We start from the raw sequence: 16,618 nt of genomic DNA on the forward strand, positions 1-16,618 counted from the left end.
AACCTATGTGGTGGGCACTGTTACCATCTCAGTTATAGAGATGGGGAAACTGAGGCACAGAGGTCTGAAGTAACTTGCCCTAGGTTATAGTTTGAAAGTGAAAGGGCTTGACATCAGGAAGCCTTGCTCCAGGGTCTGTGTTTTTAGGCATGGCCAAATGCACTTCTGAACATCCTTAGGGAAAAACTCTCCACTCATTTTCAAATATATTCACACATATTCCATATATATGTGTGCACATGTGTGTACACACAGGCATGTCCCCTTCCAAGATGGTGTCTTGCAACTGGCCAAGAAATTGCTCTTTCTCCTGGGATGAAAAGCCTCACAAAGGAATGATTCCCCACTGAGAAACTTGGGCAAAGGTATTAGTTGAGATGAAGCTGGTTTTGGGAGGGGTGTCTTATGAAAAATCCCTCAAACTTGACTCAAAATCCTCCTGTAACACCCGTCATGGTATCTGGTGGACGTATCACCTTGAGATCTAACACCTTAACCATTTTTCTCAAACTGAGGTTTTTAGAGGCATTTCAAATCTTTAAAGCTCTTGCCTATAATTATAGCTCCTCTGTAAGTCATTAACTAAATACTTCCAAGTGCCTCAAATGTGCCCAGTAGTGTCATGGGTGCTGGGCCCCAGCAGTGAAGATGGGTAAGATTCCAGCCAGCATGGAGTGCTGTGCTGCCACAGGATGGCAATTTCAGCACCTCGTGATAGGAGCCAGGAGGCAGGTACAAGGACGGAGGCACTGAGGGTGGGGACGTGGGCATCTAACCTTGACCGGCTACAGGAGGCTCCCCAGGGTCTATGCGAGCGACCACTGCACAGGAGGAGTTTGCAAGAGCCTACTGCACGGATACACTGCCCGCCAAGCTGCCAACCTGAAGGAGGGCTGGAATCAGTCAAGTGAAGGGAGGGCTCGGGGTGGGTGTGCTCTGGGCACAGAAAGAGACCCAGAGTTGAGAGCGCGAAATGAGGTTTTTCTGTTTAGAAGGATCATTCTGCACAGTGAACAGATTCCAGGAGGCAAGGCCTGGCATGGAGAGACGGTGGGAGCCCTTTGCTGAGGTCCAGGTGAGAGAGTGGGAGGAAGGGGTGGATTTGGGAGGGTAACAAGCACAGATGGGAGGAACCAAGGACAATTTTTAATTTTCCGGTTTAGGTTGGCCTTCCTCAGCACCGGCAATCCCTTCTATGTGGTTCCTTTGGCTGTCACCAAGATAACCTCAGGAGTGCAGACCTTCCCGCCCTCTGGGGAACATGCCCAGACGATCAGGGTGGAGGGACATGCACCCCAGCCTTTGTTTACGGTGCCGTCTAAAGCTCTTACGGTGAGGAGGAGGCCCCGGCCTGGTGTAGGGAAGGGGTGTCGCTCGGAGGCTCGACCGTCAGCATCTCGTTTTCCGCGTCCCTTACAACCTCGGGAAAGGCAAACTGCACCGATCGTTTCCGGATTTTAGGGAGACCGGGAGGTCTGTGTGAACCCTGCCGGAGTCCCTTATCTGCCCTGTGGGGGAACGCGAGGCCCACCGGGTCACAGCCACGCCGTGACTGCAGGTTCACTTGCCGGGCAAGGTGAGCCGGCCCAGGATTGGGTTGAGGCCACCGTGCCCTACCTGGAGCCCGGCTAGCGTCTGCCGTCTTCCGGCATCCGCGGGAGAGGCTTGCACTAGCATTTTTTTTTCTCTCGTAAAAAAGTTCCCGATTCCCCCTAGAGCCAGGCACACGCCTCCCGAGCCAGACCACGTGTCGCAGGTACAACGTTTTTTGGCTCTTCGCCTCCCCCGTTCGGTTCCCCCTTCCTCTCCGCCTTAGGTGGCAGGAAAATCCTTCACCTCCGACCAATCCCACCGACGCCGAGCCGCGCGCGCGCGCCAACCCGAGCTCCGTCTGTGCGCGTCATTGGCCACCTCCACCTATGCAGGGTGACAGGCAGCTGCGCGGGCCTATTGCGGGAGGAGGCGGGGGCCGCTCGGCCCTCCCAAAGCTGCTTTGTTAGGGGCTCCCCGCCGTTCCCCGGCCCGCCGCGCCCCCGCTGCCTTCCCGCGGTCGCCCCGGGCCGCGCCGCCGGAGCCCGGCGGGTGGGCGTCCCGGGGGCGCGCGCCGCCCCGATCCCCGCCGCCGCCCGCTCGGGGCCGGGATGCGGCGCGGGTGCCGGGCGTGCGCCGGCAGCCGCTCTCCTGCCCAACTCCGAACGCCCCGCTCCCGTGCCCACCGCCTCTGATTGGCCGGCCGGAGGCGGAGCGATTGTCAGGAGGCCCAATCGGAGCCCGGTTTCCCACGGGCCGCCGCGGCCCGGCCCCCGGAGCCGGCGGCGGCGGCGCCCTGACAGCTCCCATTGGCAGACCGCGAGCGGGTCCGAGCGCGGCCGCGGAGCAGCGCCGCCGCCGTCGGGCGCGCAGCTCTGCAGCGCCGCGATCGTCTCGGCGCCCGCAGCCCCCGGGGCCCGGCCGCCCCGCATTGTGCCCGGCCGGGTCGCGGAGATCCCGGACGAGCGTCGCGGGTGAGTGCCTCGGGCCGGGGGCGCGGGCCGGCTGGCCGCAGCCGCCCTGAGCGACGGCGACGAGGATGCCCGGACCCCTCTGCCCGTGACGGGCACGCTCTGACCCCGTCTCCCGCACACTGGGGCTCCCGGCGGGTCCTAGCTCCCCCGACTGGGCTTCTCTCGTATTGTTTTCGTGCTCACTCTCTCGGGAGGTGCGGTGGTCTGGGGAGGCAGGCCCGAGGAGACGTCCCTCGCGCGAAGCAGCGGCCGGGGCAGGCGAGACAGCGGCGCCCAGGTGCCCGGCGCCGAGTGGAAGTGACAGCGGCCAAACGCTGGCGTCCGGTCCTCCCGGCGGCGGGAGGTCAGCGCTGAGCGGCGGCGGCCGCGGCACTTTGTATTTTATCGGCTGATTTTTATCAACTTCGGGGAGGGCGTGCGTGTGCGTGCCAGTGTCTGTGTTCGCGTCCTGGTCTGTGACTCGGACACCTCCGGGCTTGGCTGTTCGGCGACGCTGCCTGGGCGCCCACCTTGGCGATCGGAGCCCGGGGGCTGGCGCACGGGGCGGGGGACCCACGGGGGGCTTGGGAGGGGGCATTTAAAGCGGAATCCTGCGGGTGCGCAGACAATGAATGACTCCTCCGGGTGGCGAGGGTCCCGGGGGCTGTGCTTTGGGTCTCCGCGCCGGGTCGCGTCCCCGCCTCGCCCTCTCTCCAGCTCCGCCGCTGCGATGCCGCTGGCCGCGCGGCTCGCCACCCGGCTGGGGACCCGCGTGGGGCCCGCTTTTGTTTACAGACCTCGCCATTGGGCGAGAGCCGCGCGCGGTGCTACCCCGGCCCCGGGGTAGCGTTTCCCCTCCGAGCCCGAAGTTGCTGCGCGCTGTCAGGTGACGCCCCCTCCTCCGGCCTCGGGGCCAGAAGCTGCAGGGAAAAGATGCCGAGTCTGCGCTTTCGCGCCCAGCCCCCGCTGCACACGGCGCCCCCAGGCCCCCTGCACCCTGAGGCACCCGTGTCCCGGCGCCCTAAGATTGGAGGCCTTCGGAGGGCATCCCCCTTCCAGTCGCATCCTCTGGTCTAGCCCCTGATTCAGCTCAGGTTGACTCTGAACCTGCTTTGCCCAGTGTGTTGGCAAGTCTTGAAGGGCGCGCGAGAGCCCTTGGGGACTTTGCAATCTGTGCCCGCCTCGGTGGTACCCACGCGGCTCCGCGGAGCAGCTGTGGGGCATCTTTGAGTCGGAGCGGTCGGGATCGGGTTACCGGTGCGTGCTGACTTGGCGCACACTTTGTTTGAGTTGGAGCAGAGGTTGGCAGGTCAAACAAGCCCGGGTGCCAGTACCTGCTCTGTGCCACTCACAAGCTGGGGGACCCTGGCGGAGCTGCTTCACCCCCCTGCGTCTCGGTTTGCGCGTCTGTAAACTGGGCAGAATGAATGTCCTGATGGGGACCGCGGAGGCTTCACCGACAGTGTAAATTAACTGCACAGCACGGTGACGGCCACACATGAAAAATGGAGTCATGTTGATTCTGTTAGAGGAAATCTGTTACAGAGGAAGGCCCCATGTCGCTTCCCTTTTCTGCGTTCTTCGCTCCCCCAGCCCCCATTTTCTTTTAAAAGGCGCGAAGGACTGCTGCTTTGAGCTTCGAACAGGACTTGTTTTACTTGGCCTTAGATTTAATTATACTTATCTAATCGCTTGCAGCTCTTTTTTATGTGTTTGAATTTCCATTTGGTTTTAGCTGTTTCTTCTTCCTTCTTCCTGAAGACTGTGACGAGGCCTAGACCCGGGTTTGGAGAGGGAAACACCCTTCCAGGTGCAAAGCAGTTGCCGGTGAACCAATAGCTGCTGTGCAAAGTGATTGACGCCGGGAAGGAGGGAGGTTTGAACAAAGAGAGATCTGGAGGCTGGGAGGGAACTCTTCCTCGGAGAGGGTGAAATTTAAGCTATGCCTTCTAGCTGGAGAAGTTTTGTGAATTGCTGGTTTCCAGAATGTGCTCTTTTGTGCCTCTAGGTAAAAAAACTCTGCAAGGGGAGGGGGGAGCCTTTGAGTGGTAAATATCGAAGTTGCTAAGTGATTATCTTCGAATGGAGGAGAAATAAAAGTTCTGGAGGAGGCTGTTGACTAAGCAGGGAAGGTAGAAGAGGAGAATTGATTTCATTGAATATCTTCAAAATGCTGTCAGTGTGTTTTGACTTGTTTTTCCTTTCCTCCGCTAGCTCTGTTCTGCTAATTTTCTTTAGGCAAAAAGAGGAACCAGTTTCATACAGGAAAAAAACAAAATAATAGCAGTCCATAATCAGATAAATAGTTAAAAAAAGATGAGCTTACGCTCGATGACAGACTAAGATATGCTTCCTGTTTTAACACCCTCTTGCCTGTTGGGACAAATTATTGAACTGGGTCCAACAACATCCTTTGAATGCAGACCCCAGGGGCCTTTGCCAGCCAAAACAAGCAAACAAACAAACAAACAAAAACCAGGCAAGCAACTTGTCTGTCCAGTGGTTGCAGAAGCCCACAGCACAGCTCCCTGCTCTGCTGTTCCCCTGGGCCTGCCTCAGTCTCCCCAGAGTGGAGGCCGACTCTTGTGAGCCTTTCTCATACCGCCGGAGACCAATGAATAAATGTGCTAACAGCTAACCTATTTAAAGTTCTACTCCCAGAAGTGATTCCGATCCTTCCTATACACATTCTGGGAATTCGCTGGTCCTTAGAGATGCTGACGGCCTCTTTCCCCCCTGCTGCTGTGTAGGGGATCTAGTCAGCTGGGGGCCTAGACTTAAAAGGAAGCACGTGGTTAGGAAATCTCATTAGCTGACAATTTAACTCCACTCTAATGCTCATCCAAAGAGCTGGGACAAAGACTTCCTCCCCTTTCCCTTTGCAGTTCTCCCTGCTCTTTCTCCTCCCTTCCCCCTCTGAACCCAAAAGCCAAAGCTGAGCTGGTCCTGTCTCCCCCCAACCCCTTCCCCATAATTCCTGCAGTTCTGGTGTGCTAACTGAACCCCAGGCATTCTGGAACTTCTGTGCAGGAATTCCTCCTGGAAAGATGAGGGCCTACTAGGTGCGCATGCCAATACTTTCTTACTTTTCTTTTTCTGCAAGGAGCGTACTGTCCACAGGAGAAACATTTCTTGTGAAACAGTGCTTGCATAGATTTGCAATATCAGCCTGTGACTTCCCAAATGAGGAATGCTGGTGAGAGCGCAGGAATCACAGAGGAGCCTTACCTAGAAATCAGTGACTGCAGAGGGGCCTCTGCCTGTTTGAGGAGTACAGAGGGGTGAGGGGAGAAGCCAGAAGAATTTGGTTTTTATGTACAGATTCCTGTGAGGTTCCCGAACACTGCAGACTCAGGCTTGTGGTTGGGAAAGATCTTATTTTCCCCATTTCTGGTCATTTGGTCTCCTGTATCAAAACCAGTTCCACTAGTGATGTGTGTGTGTCTACACTGTATACACATTTGTGTATATGCATATACATTTTCCTTTCTAAGCTAAGCAGATAGGTAGAGGGTATGTTTCTGAGTATGTTTCTCTTTTTGTTTTTTGTGTTTTCCTCAATACAGAATGAGAAAAATCAGACTTGCAAGGTTCTAGCAAACTGTTTCTGTTTTTCACGATTCCAAACTTCAGGTCTTTTCATGGTTAAACATTCTGTTTTATATAAGTTCTAACTCTATGTCAAAAACAAAAAAATCTCTCTCATCGCCATTGTAGGCCAAATCACTTATTTAAAAAAAAAATAAAAGAGACACTTAGAAATAAAGCGGTACTCAGTAAGGAACAGAGTGTCTTAAAAATAAAACAAAGTTCTAGTGTAAAAGGGTACAAGATATTAATAGTTAGGCGGAGTTTTCCCGTTCCATCCCCTTCTCAACCTCCGGCACCTTCTTCCACACCCTCCAGTATAAGACTTTCCCTGTGCCTGTGGTCTCCAGGGACCTCATTAAGAAATTCATAAGGGCCTAGATGGTGGGCATGGGAAGCCACAGAGATTCCTCCAGTGCTTGTGTGAGATTCTTCTAGAAGGCCTTGAAGCTCCTTTGCTAGGTGAAGAGGTTCTCCCCAGTGAGGCCGAGGCAGAGCTTAGAGACCTTGCCCTCTGCTTCAAGGCGGTGGAGTGGGGTCTCAGCTCCTTGAAATGAGAGCCGAAGTGGAGGGGGTGAGGGTAGAGACAGGCACGATATGAAAGCCCATCAATTGTCTGCATTCAAAGGATGTTAAACAAAGAGTGATGATTCATCCAAGAGCTCTGTGGGAGGAAGTTTCTTTCAACTGAGCCCAAGCTCAGTTTCACAATGGTCCTGTCCGTAAGAGATTGGGAGACTGTGGTCCTGGGTGCCCAAGCTTGGCTTGGAATGGGTAGGGAGTGGATGGGAGATTAGGCAATGGAGATTCAGTTGCTTTTCCTTAAAGACCCAAACCATGCTTTTCTGTGGCCATGGGGGAGACAGGATATCCTGCAGAGAAAACCTGCCTTTGCAAAGCCTCCCTTCCACTCTCCCTCCCCCCTCCTTCCTAGAGCTGCTAACCTTGTAAACATTGATCAATCCTAGTTCTTGCTCCTGGTTTCCTCTGCCCGGGTCTGCAGAGGTGATAATGAGCCCCAGGAAGCCACTAGGTCAGCCCTGGGGGAGGGGGGGACAGGATGAGGCATGGGTCTGGCACTCCTCCCTGCAGAGGTGTCAGGACCACAGCGATGGGGTGCATGGGAATTTCTGCTGGTGGGATGGAATGGTAGAGGTGTTGTGCCTGGCACCTGCATGTGGAGTCCCAGGGGCTGCCTGGAGGAGGGGTCTGCCCTGCAGAGCCTCTCCCTCCCCCTGCCCTGTGGAGGCCTCCAGGGTCTTTGGGGAAAGATCGCAGCCCAAGTCCTGACCTTCCTAGGGCTTCTTCAGATTCTGGGGACAAGATTTCTTTCCACCCAACCACATCACCTGGGTTGGGTGGCAGCACTCCAGGAAAATGGCAGTTTCTAGCAGGAAAGTCTAGAGCAGGGGTCCTCAAACTTTTTAAATGGGGCCAGTTCACTGTCCCTCAGACCGTTGGAGAATGCGCACTGTGGGCCCGGGACGAGTGTGCTACTAAGCAGGACAGGCAGCCTTGGCAAAAACACCCAGGGAGCCGGATAAATGTCCTCAGTGGTCAGCATGTGGCCTGAGGGCTGGCATTTGAAGACGCCTGGTTAAGAGGGTCTCATGAGTTAGTTCCCACTCACTCTTTGGGCAGTGTTTTCAGAGCCTCAGAACCCTGGGGTTTGTTCTTACTGTGACCTTCTTATGTGGGTTTTGTTTGTTGGCAACTTAATCCAACTCACTGAAATAATGTGTAAGGTTTTTTTGTTTGTTTGTTTGTTTTTGTTTTTAGAGATGAGACAGGGTCTTCCTTTGTCACCCAGGCTGGAGTGCAGTGGTGCAATCGTAGCTCACTGAAGCCTCGAACTCCTGGGCTCAACTGATCCTTTTACATCAGCCTCCTGACTAGCTGAGACTACAGGCATGCACTGGGCCTGGCTCATGAGTTCTTCTCTTCTTTGCAAAATGTGTGTCTCCATCTCCTCACAAAACACAACGACATCATCCTTAGAAAGTGATAACTTGGAAGGCGAGTTCTTTAGCATAGTGTGGGCTCTTTGTGTTTTGGTAACCACAGAAGTCTATTTCCACGCTTGTAAGGCCCTCGGCTCTCTGGGGTACCCTGGGACACTCTTGGTTATGCCTGTTGCTTGGGGTGTAATTACATCTGATATTCTCAAAAGTGCCCTACTTTGGCCTCCTGGAATCCTGAGTCCCAAGGATCCCAGTTGTAACCCTGATTATGTTTTAAATAAATGTGTGTAGTTCTTTCCCGATGGCAAATTCTGCTCTGTTATGGTGGTGAACAGCTCTACCTATCCATTGTGGTTTGCAAGGGTGTTCTCACTGGGGTCTGCAGTGTGGGGGGTGTGCCACACGCACTTTCTTTCATCTGAAAGGTTCTTTGCATCCCAAAGTTACTAGGACTTTTGAATGTTTATTCTTGCCCTGGTGAAGTTTTGACCTTCTTATGACTTACTGTCTGCCTTACATGTGGTCAGGATTTTATACAGGTTTCTTGATCTCCTAGGGATCCAACGTACAGTTTCCAGCTACCTTCTTAGTGGTGATGCAGTCTTTGGCTATCAAACTTGAGTCATTTTCGCTTAAATCACACTTAAAGCACAATTTCACTCAGTAACGATAATCCAGTTTAATATTTTTTTCTGACATAAAGTGTACTCTTATTTCATGCAGATTCTTTGACTCAAGTAATGCCAAGTTTGATTTGATTCCAAAAACAATGTGCAGAGTAATGATTCCGTGTAGTATTAAGAAATGGATAGAACAGATGGGCTTATGAAAAGTAAGTCTTCTGCCTCCCTCCTATTTTATGTTCTCATTTAGTCCTGTGCTCTCTAGAAACAATCACTTTTGTTCATTTTGTTCAAATGATCGCTAGTTCTTCCAGTGGTTATTTTTATATCTCTAAATAATATGGATATACCACTTTTATTTCTTGGCTTCCTTTTCTGATCTATGACAATTTAGCTTGCTTAGTATAGCTCACCTACTTCATTCTCTACATTTTTGATAATTACAGGCATGGTTTTCAAATTAATTATTCTTCAATCTTTATGTTACTTACATAGATAGACCTTTAATTTAGGTCTGTTAACCAATGACAGTGAACTTTTAACCACCTCCTCTCCCCACCTCACACATCCCCCCCTCCATTGTAGAATGAGAAGATCAGGGTCTGGTCTGTCTTTCTCCTCCCCTTTTTTCCCAGCTACACCCCAGCTCTGTCAGCTGCCAGGGTTGGTAACATTGTGTTGATACATTGTGCTTCTGTGATCATGATTAAGTCTTCTGTGCCTTATCTATAGATTGTTTTTGTTTTAATAACGGTGTTATGAAAATATAATTCACTTCTCTTTGAAGTATATAATACAGTGGTTTCTGATATATTTACAGCTGTGCAACTATTACCACAATTTTATTTATTTATTTTTATTTTATTTATTTTTGAGACAGAGTCTTGCTCTGTCATCCAGGCTAGAGTGCTGTGGCGTCAGCCTCGCTCACAGCAACCTCAAACTCCTGGGCTCAAGCAATCCTCCTGCCTCCACCTCCCGAGTAGCTGGGACTACAGGCAAGTGCCACCATGCCTGGCTAATTTTTTCTATTTTTAGCTGTCTGGCTAATTTCTTTATATTTTTAGTAGAGATGGGGTCTCGCTCTTGCCGAGGCTAGTCTGGAACTCCTGATGTCAAGCTATCCTCCCACCTTGGCCTCCCATGGTGCTAGGATTACTGGTGTAAGCCACCTCACCTGGCCCACAATCAATTTTAGAACATTTTCATCACCCCCAAAAGAAACTCTGTCCTGCTAGCAGTCACTCTCATTCCCTACCCATCATCCTGGCCTCTGGCAACCACTAATCTACTTTCTTATTTTTTATTTTACATATTTTATTTTGAGACATAGTCTCGCTTTGTTGCCCAGGCTAGAGTGAGTGCCGTGGTGTCAGCCTAGCTCACAGCAACCTCAAACTCCTGAGCCCAAGCGATCCTCCTGCCTCAGCCTCCTGAGTAGCTGGGACTACAGGCATGTGCCACCATGCCCGGCTAATTTTTTCTATATATTTTCAGTTGGGCAATTAATTTCTTTTCTTTTTTTTTTTTGTTTTTGAGACAGAGTCTCACTTTGTTGCCCAGGCTAGAGTGAGTGCCGTGGCATCAGCCTAGCTCACAGCAACCTCAAACTCCTGGGCTCAAGCAATCCTGCTGCCTTAGCCTCCTGAGTAACTGCGACTACAGGCATGCGCCACCATGTCCAGCTAATTTTTTCTATATATTTTTAGTTGGCCAATTAATTTCTTTCTATTTTTAGTAGATACGGGGTCTCCCTCTTGCTCAGGCTGGTTTCGAACTCCTGACCTTGAATGATCCACCGGCCTCGGCCTTCCAAAGTGCTAGGATTATAGGCATGAGTCACTGCACCCTGCCATGAAGAATTCTTTATGTATTCTAGAGACAAGTCCCTTATTAGATATATGATTTGTAAACATCTTGTCCATTCTGTGATTGTCATTGTACTTCCTTGAGATTCTTGCATATTTGTTTTTAAAAGCTAAAAATCAATTTAAAATGTTTACTTAGAATTAGTTGGACCTGCCTGTAGTCCCAGCTACTTGGGAGGCTGGGTCAGGAGGATTGCCTGAAGCCCAGGCATTTGGGGTTGTAGTGAGCTATGGTCACACCACTGTACTCTGGCTTGGGTGACAGAGTGAGACCTTATCTCCAAAAAAATTTAAAAAATGCTTACTTAGTTATGATTTTGTCAATACTTTTCACTCCATAGGTAGGTGGTATGCTAGGTTTACATTTTCTTTGCCACAGTTCTACTTGTATGACTAATTAAGTTATAGATTGAGAAAAGGAACATAGGGAACATTTTGTTTTAAAGCACTGATTTCACCCTTTAAAAAGGAGCAACTCTGTGAATGACTCGGTTATTTTCTTTATTTGCCAAAGCTACTTGAGGACATACTTGCAATGTAATTGGAAGTGAACTACATTTGGGTGGTAGTTTTGTTGTGTTTTAGGTTTTATTAGGACAGAACTCAACTGGGGAGTGATTTGGCCGCCTAGGGCAGTGGTCCCCCAATGTTTTTGGCACCAGGGACCGGTTTCATGGAAGACAATTTTTCCATGGACTGGGGGGGTGGTGGAGGTGGGGCTCAGGCAATGATGCCAGGGATGGGGAGCGGCTGTAAATACAGATGAAGCTTCACTGGCTCACCCAGCTGAGGGATCAGGAGGTTGGGGGCTGGGAGGGTGGCGTGCAGAGGTCAGGGGCTGATGTACCACCTGGTTTCTAACAGGCCAAGGACTGGTCACAGGTGTTGGGGAACATAGCCCCCAGGGGACATTTGGCAATATCTAGAGACATTTTTGGTCATGACTGGGAAGGTTCTAGTGGTTTCTAGAGGGTAGAGGCCAGGGATGCTGCCAAACAAGACGCAGTCAGTGCCAGGAAAGCTCACCAGAACAATTATCTGGTCCATAGTCAATAGCACTGAGGTTGAGAAACCCTGCATTTTAAAAGGGCACAAATACTACTAAAGATCACATATTTAAATTTCTTAGGGAAATAAATCTTATGTTTTCTAGATATTTGGAACTGAGCTCTTTTGAGGCATGAGATTTTGGTTATTATTTGAGCTGGGATTAAATTTATAAAGTATCTTTCTCTTTTAGGTTAGAAAGTTCTTAAGCGCTAGATAATAATTTCAGGTATTTTGGGCTTCTCTGTGCTTGAGCAAGTTCTCCCAGTTAACGACTTCAGGGTATTGCTAATAACTATTCCGCAAGGCTCATACTTAACCCTCAGATCTGTTGTGGTTAATATTAGGGAGCCAAAATATTGCTGGGTGGTTATTACAATATTACTCCTCTTGAGCAGTTTATTGAGCGTTGAAAATATTTTCAGAAAATGTTCCGACTGCAGGGCAAGGTCTACTATGATATTTCAGAAAAGCTGTATGAGTGTTAGAAAGATTATCTCATCATGAAATTTCTGTGATTAGAAATTACACCTTCAATTCTACAATTATATCAATTGAACTTTAACATTTCATGGTAATTTTTAAAAATTAACACCTTGCAACTATGGTTTTCAGTTAACTAAACAATTTAACAAGTAAATTCTTTTAAAAATAGACATAAAAAATTCACCGTCTGTTTTTTCTCCCCCTTTTTTCTCCCCTCCTGACAGTTAATTGCTTTAATTTGAGGGTTGAATCTGCCTGCATTCTTGGTTCTGTGAACCCTCACCAATTGTATCAAACAATTCAAATGACCTTAAAGGTTTGTGGGAGCATGTGTTCACAATGTTAGCTCTCTTCAAGTAAGAATGTCCAGATAGTCATCTCCTTTGAGAGAGGGAGTCAAAACCAGGTGGTCTTTATTTGTAAAAGTTGCTGGTTAGTATTAGGAACCTGGAGTCTTCATGCCAAAGACTTTGGAGATCCCAGTTAACTGCCCATTCTTTAAACCAGGCCCAGTTGATGTAGTTTATTAGAGTGTGGAGGGCTAAAATCATTCCTCTTGGACAGTCTCTGAATTTTAATTGCAATAATCCATGTCTTCTCAGCCTGTGTTACAGCAGTTCTGAATCTTATCCAAGTCGGGAAAAGTGAATTTATGAGCCTCTTAGCAACTAGCAACTAGCAATCTAGAGTGCTTGGACCATGTCTTTATTACAGCTCTGGGGCCAGCCCCTCTAATATTCTGGGGTACAGCCCCGCAGCCGAGAGTTACAGGGCCTTGGGGAGACTGGGTCCAAGGATATCAGATATGGTTTTGGTTGCTGCAAGGAAACTTTAATTTGGGAAAAAAATTGAAATCTCTCAAGGAAATAATAAGCTATGATTTTTTTCCAGCTGGGCAAAGTTACTTTGTGGAATTCAGGAATAGAGAGCAAGTTGGGTTTAATAGTTTATTTCTCTGACCATAGATGCTGTTAGTTGTGTATCTTTGAATTTCCTTATTGACATGAATAAAATCTCTCTGACCTCTGGCAGTGTTAAAATGGTTAATGACATTCGATTACATGGGCCTAACCTTCTCCATTTTTCTCAGGTGTGCTGGTTTTTTTTTAATTTTCTTTGTTTGCCTTGGTGATTCTTCTGGAGCATTCCATCAAAAAAAAATTTTTTTTAATTACTAACTATTTCTCTTCATGACATTAGATGTGCCAAAATACTCACTGTAAATATTTTATATATTTAAAAGATGTAAACTATTGTTGAGATTAAGGGTGGCTCTTTTGTTCTTCTGTCTGGTTTTCTCTTAACTTGGAAAGATTTTACAATGAGTAGGGGTTACCTTTATAATCAGAAAAATCACTTGTCTACTATGGTCCATTCTTTGGGGAAAAAAAGAAAAAGAAATACCCCATTATATGAATATACATATTCATTTTTGAGTAGCGGTAACTAGTGGAAATTTAAGGCCTCCAAAGTCATTTTCTTGTTTTGTAATCCACTTACACATGGGGATTAATCGCAAAGTGCTCCTCTCCGTGATGAGGGCCTTGGGCAGAATAGAGAGTATGTGGACACTGCTGGGAGTGAACAAAGATGAGAAAGCCGGTGGGAGCCGCAAAGGAGCCCAGTGATTAAGTCTCAATGGAAGGATTAGACCTATTGATGGGTCCTTTTAGGCTGGGATTGACCCCTGCCCCAGTCATCACAATATTGTTGACCTTGCAGGGCGGACTGCCTTCCTTCTTTTCCCCCTTTCTTCTTAGACACTGGCTGTATATCCACAGTTTCAATCATGATTGTGCCTCGTGACCTCAGTTCTTCTCTAGAGTGGCCTCCTGGTTCATGAACTATCCCGTCTTCCCATCTTCTCTGAAGGTTCTAGGGCATCCATGATTTCCAAGTCAAATTGAATGCATGTCTTTTTTTTTTTTTTTTTTTTTGAGACAGAGTCTCGCTTTGTTGCCCAGGCTAGAGCCAGTGCCGTGGTGTCAGCCTAGCTCACAGCAACCTCAAACTCCTGGGCTCAAGCAATCCTCCTGCCTTAGCCTCCCAAGTAGCTGGGACTACAGGCATGTGCCACCATGCCCGGATAATTTTTTTTCTATATATATTAGTTGGCCAATTAATTTCTTTCTATTTATAGTACAGATGGGGGCCTCGTTCTTGCTCAGGCTGGTTTTGAACTCCTGACCTCGAACAATCCGCCCGCCTCAAACCTCCCAGAGTGCTAGGATTACAACAGGTGTGAGTCACCGCGCCCAGCCTGCATGTCTTTCTTTAGTTTCCTAGGGCTGCTATAACAAGGTACCACAAACTGGGTGACTTAAGACAGCAGAAATTTATTCGCTCACAGTACAGGAGGCTAGAAGTCTGAAGTCGAGGTGTCAGCCGGGCCCGGCTCCCTCTGAAGGTTCTAGGAAAACATCTTTTCTTGTCTCTTTTGGCTTCTGGTGGCTTCAGTTGCTGCTTGGCTTGTGATAGTGTCACCACAATCTCTGCCTACTCTGTGTGGCTGTCTTCTCCACGTGTGTCTGTGTGTGTTTCCAAGTCCCCTCCTTTCTCCTATGAAGATACGAGTCACTGGATAGGGGGCCCACCCTAATTCAGTATGACCTCCTTTTAACTTCATTACATCTCGAAGACCCAATTTCCAAAGAAGCTCACATTCGCAGGTACCAGGTTAGGATTTTTGGCCTGTCTTTCTTGGGGGCCACAGTTCAGCCCACTCCAATGCCCAGCCACTCCATCAAACCAGTTAAGGGCAATGTAGTGTGGATGTGGCCTTAATGCTAAGAGATGTGATTCTCCTGAAGCTCAGCTCTGATATATCACCATGTATTTTTTTTTTTTTGAGACAGAGTCTCACTTTGTTGCCCAGGCTAGAGTGAGTGCTGTGGCGTCAGCCTAGCTCACAGCAACCTCAGACTCCTGGGCTCAAGCGATCCTACTGCCTCAGCCTCCCGAGTAGCTGGGACTACATGTCAGTTGGGCAATTAATTTCTTTCTATCTTTAGTAGACACAGTTGGGGGGGGGTCTCGCTCAGGCTGGTTTCGAACTCCTGACCTCTAGCAATCCGCCTGCCTCGGCCTCCCAGAGTGATAGGATTACAGGCATGAGCCACCATGCCCGGCCACACCTTGTGTTTTAAACTTTTAGCGACTCCATCTGGTCCTCTGGTCCCAGCCCTGTTTTTCAATCTTGTTTGCAGGACTCCTTGTTCAAATGCTTTGAGCCAGTAGAAAAGGAGTCATTTCTGCTCTGGGATGTATCCTATTTTTTCTTATTCCTTTGCTCACACTGTCTCTAGACCTGGAACATTCCTATTTCTGCTTGTCAAAAATCTACCTCTTTTACTGGTTCTGTTTGAAATAGCTGCCTTATTACAGTTTTCCTTGGTGTTCTGCTTCCTCCATGACTTAAAGTCATCCTTTCCCTTTTGAATTGTCCTGATGTTTAATGGCTCTTCTAGGTGGGTTGTCGTAGTCTAGCTTGGGGTTAGGTGGACTCTTCCCAGACCTCAAACTCTTAGACAGCAGTGTCTCAGCCAGATCTATCTCCCGAGGCACTACCGTGGGGGAACTTGGTTCATTCTGGGAAGAGCTTGCCTCTGATCTGTAACTCAGCAGTCGGCATGAATGCACGGTGCACAGGCCATTGCCAAGAGGATGGCCTGTGAATGACTATGGGGTGACAAGTTCAAGGTACCAAAAGTCTTTATGTGGTAGAGACTAGAGACAGGCACATTCCCTCTGGACCCAGTGATGAGAGGAAAGTTTCTCTTAGTTGCTGGTGAGCAGTCTCCAGCCAGGGTGAATCTGATGCTGTAGCAGAAGCCAAAATTAGCCAGCATGCACTCTGAGGGGGCAGCTTGTGCGTGGTCCTGCAGCCAGGCAGCGGTTTGGAACCAACAGATAAACAGAGAACAGAAAACCAAGAAGAAAACCCAAGGGCATTGCACAGGTATGCCTTTGATTCCAAGGTGAGCCCTTCTGGACCTGCATTTTCTCATGGGTCATGGGGGTTGGGGCTGAGCAGCCCAGGACCTAATTGCAGGTGGTTGTGGAAGAGTTTGTTCCTAGATGCTGAAAGTCTATGGGGGTAGAAAATAATGGAAGATCCCTATGGGGTAGTGAGGGTTGGGGGACGGGGAGAAGTAAGGAGAAGCTGAGTTTTCTAACCTCAAGGAGAATATGCTTTGACTAGGAGGTAAGATTATCCCACAGTACTGTACCTATTTTCAAGCAGGTGGAGGAATGAGGGAGATCTTCATGGGGGCGGGGTGGCTGGAAAGCTTGCGGTTGAGTAAAGCCTGAGGGAATTGCATTCATCTGGGTGACCACAGACAGAGGAATGAAAGGAGACTGGTTTTAGGGAAAGTGAGCAAATTGCTAATTGAGATCTGATAAGGGTTCAGGCCTTTGCTGGTCATTCCCAACCTCTTTTTCTGGGCAGGGAGCAGCAAGGAGGATTAGGCAAGCAACTTCAGGGATTTGGTGCTGCATACAGATCAGCTTACTCTTTGAAAATGTATTTTTTATTGACTGCATGATTTTTGTAAAAATAA

At 49.0% G+C, this 16,618-nt stretch overlaps 1 protein-coding gene across 2 annotated transcripts in view; it reads left to right on the forward strand.

Moving 5' to 3' along the window:
• The first annotated feature begins 2,336 nt into the window (after nucleotides 1-2,336).
• Nucleotides 2,337-16,618, forward strand: part of TIAM1 (TIAM Rac1 associated GEF 1) — a 360,609-nt gene continuing 346,327 nt past the window's right edge. For both annotated transcript variants that reach the window (XM_076000522.1, XM_012780925.3), the window contains exon 1: nucleotides 2,337-2,504. The gene's annotated coding sequence lies outside the window, so the exon portion shown is untranslated. The remainder of the gene's footprint in view (nucleotides 2,505-16,618) is intronic.

Source organism: Microcebus murinus, chromosome 1, assembly GCF_040939455.1.
Source record: "Microcebus murinus isolate Inina chromosome 1, M.murinus_Inina_mat1.0, whole genome shotgun sequence".
NCBI lineage: Eukaryota > Metazoa > Chordata > Mammalia > Primates > Cheirogaleidae > Microcebus > Microcebus murinus.